General features: G+C 44.4%; 1 pseudogene; it reads left to right on the forward strand.

The window, feature by feature from the left end:
• Nucleotides 1-1,755: 1,755 nt before the first annotated feature.
• On the forward strand, nucleotides 1,756-2,301 carry LOC139709085 (uncharacterized; annotated as a pseudogene).
• Nucleotides 2,302-4,795: the final 2,494 nt, after the last annotated feature.

Here is a 4,795-nt window from a genome sequence, read left to right on the forward strand (position 1 = left end):
TTAATATAATGATGTCTCTGTGTGGGTATGTTAGCGAACAGGAAAAATGTTCCATTAATAAATAGGAGTATATGCCAACGGACAATGTGCGAATTCTAAGACTGTTTGGCAAAAGAAAAAAAAAACATGAAAGAAAGAGAGATTGAACAAAATTCTTAAGGATACCTCAGTTTACGTGCTGAGCGACACAACCATGGAGCTGCTACATGATTCAACGTACTTTGTACACAATACACATTCGTATGGAAAGCTCAGGAACTTTCAAATTTTCAGAAACATGGGCACACCTTGGAAAGTGTTTATTTCAAAGCGTTTGTTTTGAACGTTGCAAGGCACATCTCAAACAATCCAGTATAACGTGACCTGGCTGGTCGACATTGAATAGTAACACCTGTTCTATTTGTGTGTGTAATGAATTAAAACAAAGGATCAATGTAATAATTACATCAGACATCACTCACCACAACCAGTATATATGAATTTATAGGATGTAGTTATTGCATGACCATATGTCCATGCATGGTGTACTCATCTTGCAATACACACAGAATACGCACACACAAGCATTTATGATCCATTAATGGATTAGATAAGGTCACGCAGTTAAATTGGTTATTTAATGGCAAGGTATCACGAACCATGATAGTAAACAGCGGGCTATCTCGCTCCAAATTATTGCCCCATACATCGCCCACACATCTCTAGTTTTCTACACTTCTCTTTTATTTTTCTTTATTCTTCTTTTTTTTCTGCTGAGGTCACCCCCACCCCATCAACAGGATGAAAATGAGCATTGAGAAAGAATGTAGCAGCAACCCACACCTATTCAATTTTGTACTTCAAACACGTGCAACAAAAGATACCCAATATTTTGAGGCGGATTGTCGTCGGTCTTTACTTGGTCACCCACGCATTTCAAACACACCATGGGGTGTGTACCCGTCTGATCTTCGCGCCAGTGGAAGCCAGTGATACGACCAAGTGCACGCCAACTAAACTTTTCACACACACACGCACACACACACAAGCCGTGGCGACTGCAAGTGGTAGCAGTGAAGTACCTACGCGCAAAACTGGATGTTTATACTGGGTTCAGTGCTCTTTGCTCTCCAGTAAGTGAACAGATGTTGTTGTTATATTCCTCATGCAAGACGTTTATATCGCACACAGGTCGCTAACCGACACTTTAGACCCTTTATCGTTGTCGGACGGACAACGAGTCTTATGGAATTGCTGGAAGTGCTCTTTTATTTATGTTTTTTTTTCTCCCTCTGAAGAATATTCGCTACTGAGAAAGAGAACAAGATTCGATTGCGTCTTAACAAAAACTCGAGTGACATGCTCTAGTTGGCTTTTTCAAACGTTAAGAGAGAGAGAGAGAGAGAGAGAGAGAGAGAGGGGAGGGGTACAGAACATGAGAGCACGGCAAATATTTCGCCACGTGACTATTTGCGGAATTTCTGGCACGCGTGGGCAGGTGCATGTTTAGGAATTGTTACAAGAGGTTCGAATTATGACAGGTGAAATTCAACGGTCAAAATCGAGGGCAGATTAAAGTGGAATTTATTTTCGCTAGCGAGCGCATACCTCTTCCTTCTGCTGCGCATTTTTTGTTGCGTAATATTGTTCGCATTCTCCTCCTCGCCTGCTTATATATTCTCCTAGTTAGCCTTTCAGGCTTCATTCTCGGTCGAGCATTCCACCATAACTCATCAGTCTGCGCTCTCCTCATCGTTTCGAGTTAGCTTACGTACCATGGACGGCGACACCGCCCCGTCGAACCTCGACATTCTACAAGCCGTCAACGCCATATAGAAGAGAGTCGACCTCGCCTGCAAACACCAGTCATCGGACCTTCCCGTCTTTAAGAGCGAAGGCAACAAGCAGCAATTTGAGCACACTGCCAAAGTTGCTAATCTCATTGAATCCGCTCTTTCTTCTCTCGAAGAGGTCGACCCAAGCTCCGCCGTCCAGCACCTCAAGCAGGCGCTCACAGAGCTACATCAGCGCCAGAAGCTCATCAAAATAGCCGACCGTTCCCCCCTCGGCTGGTTGACAGTTAAGGAGTATGTCGCAGACGAGCTCGCAGACGACTCGGGGGACGAGAAGCGTTTACGGAAGGCAGAGAAGGCAGCCGCCACCAAGAAATCAGAGTCCACCAAGAAAGCAGCCAGGGCACAGGCCCGGCCACGCCCATATCCACGTTCTCGGGCTCTTCAGTACTCTTCTGCTCCTTGCGGCTACGCTTCCTTTCGTCGCTACACAGGATCCCTCGTCGGTCCACCAGGAACCTCCAGCTAGACACTGGGAGCATGCTGAGCCAGATCTCCAGACACCACTTCCCCCAGGAGTGAAAGGTAGATTGAAACAATGTTTTTCATTTTGGGAGCAAGAACTTAAAGCCAGCAAATTCATTCTTGATTTGGTAAAGGACGGGTATAAAATTCCTTTTGAGACGATTCCTCCCCCTTTTTGTGCCAAGAACAATCGTTCTAGCTTAAAGCACCCTGACTTTGTTGAGTCGGCAATCTCTGATTTGTTAAGAAAGAAGTGCATTGTCGAAGTTGACACCCGCCCAACGTGTTGTAATCCTTTAACTGTTTCCGAAGGCAAGAAGTTACGCCTGGTTTTAGATTTGCGACATCCAAACAAATTTGTCAAGAAAATCAAATTCAAATACGAAGATTTACCTCGTATCACTCAAGCTTTAGATAACGATCAGTTTTATTTTTCATTTGATTTTGAATCCGGTTATCATCACTTAGACATATTCCCTCAACACCAGCAATACTTGGGTTTTTCATGGAAACATGCAGATTCCACGTTGAGATATTATAAATTCACTGTACTCCCATTCGGCCTTTCTTCCGCATGCTATATTTTTACTAAATTGACCAGACCTCTAGTCTATCAATGGCGCTCGCAAGGTATTTCGTCCTTCATATACATTGATGATGGGCTTATTATTTCTCCCTCTCTCGGCCTGGCCAGTCTCAACGTGGCCATAGTCCGCGATACAGTTGTTCGCAGCGGCTTTGTTTTCAGCGAGAAAAAATGCATTTGGCAACCTTCTCAAAGCATTTGCTATATCTTGGTTTCATCATTGATTCTAAAACGGAACAGTTTTACGTGCCGAAAGCTAAAATCGACAAACTCTTATCCTTGATAGACCAACTTCTCATTTTGAGTCGATCAAAACACAAAGTGCCAGTCAAAACGTTGGCATCTTGTGCCGGTCATTTAATTTCCATGTCCCTTGCCCTGGGCCCCGCTTCTAGCCTCATGACCCGTGCATTGTATCGGGCCATCGAATCGCGTTCTTTTTGGACTGATTCAATCTTTCTTCCTGAGCCAGCTTCAGACGAGCTGCATTTTTGGTTCGCTAACATTTCATCGTTCAACGGCAACCCATTCAGGTTTCGTTTAGCTCCTACTATCCAAGTGTATTCGGACGCGAGCGACATTGGTTTCGGGGGGTTCATCGCGGGCCCCCCCAATACGGTCTTTCACGGCGTTTGGAGCGAATCAGACGCAAAAAACAGTTCTACATGGCGCGAGCTGGCCACCGTTCATAATATTTTGTCGCAAGGCTTGACTATTTTTTCCACTCAGAAGATTAAATGGTTCACAGATAATTCAAACGTTCCTCGAATTATTAGGAAGGGCAGCGTGAAGCCAGATTTGCATTCTTTAGCCCTTAGCATATTCAATCTATGTAGAGCACACGATATTGTTTTAACTCCCGAATGGTTGCCTAGAATCGAAAATAAACTTGCCGACAGGATAAGCAGATATCGCGATTTCGACGATTGGTCTATCGATCAACGCTCTTTTCTGTTTATCGATTCTATTTGGGGCCCTCATTCGGTTGACAGATTCGCTTCGCCTCAGAACACCAAGATTCCCGTGTTTAATTCCAGATTTTGGTGTAAGGGATCCGCCGGCATAGACGCCTTTTGCCAAGATTGGAGCGCAGATAATTAACAATTATTTTTGTCCCCCCGTTTCTTTAATACCCCAAGTCATCAAGCGCATGGCTTCGTTCAAAGCCATCGGCACCTTGCTAGTTCCTAAATGGCCATCGTCTTCTTTTTGGCCTTTCATTTGCCCGGACGGTTTACATTTTGGTGTGCACGTGCACGATTGGAGGCTATTGAGTGTATCATTCACTCCTCCTTCCTTGGGGGACTCTACCGTATTTTGCGAAAAGCCTTCTTTCCTCTCCTTGGCACTGAGGTTCAACTTTAGGATTCCGCCTAGAAGAACCAGGCGCGGTTTTTGTTCCTCCGAATTAGGTTACTGCGCAGCATGCACCTAAAATTTCAGAAGCGTTGACAGACTCGAATAATTTCCGATCCTTTGATTTCGATTTTATTGTTTCCTTTTGAGAGCCGAATAGCAACGATCATTTTGATCGTTTAACGGAACACATTACGCTTCCTTATTTACACGGCCGACTTGAGCGCCGAACGGGAGAACTTTTTGTTCTGTTTTATGGAATATTTTGGTTCATTTTCGCACTTAGCGAAATGTTGAGAGCCAGCTTTGGCCGATGCCGATTTGAGAGCATCAACTGTTCATAAAGCACACCCTTTTCTGGTGCCACAGTTCTCAGAGTTTTACTATCTTGAAGTTACGTCCTTTGGAATTTGCATGTCTTCTCCTTCCGTACTTTCTTTGGCGTTTCTCGAGAGCGCGTGGTATGCTCAACCCAATTGCAGGGTGTTCACAAAATTCAACGTTTTCACGTGTCATGATTTCATTATGTCTGTGCGTGTGTCATCCGTATGCGTGT

Source organism: Diadema antillarum, unplaced genomic scaffold (assembly GCF_040938485.1).
Source record: "Diadema antillarum isolate AM-2024a unplaced genomic scaffold, OU_Dant_1.0 scf00000037, whole genome shotgun sequence".
NCBI lineage: Eukaryota > Metazoa > Echinodermata > Echinoidea > Diadematoida > Diadematidae > Diadema > Diadema antillarum.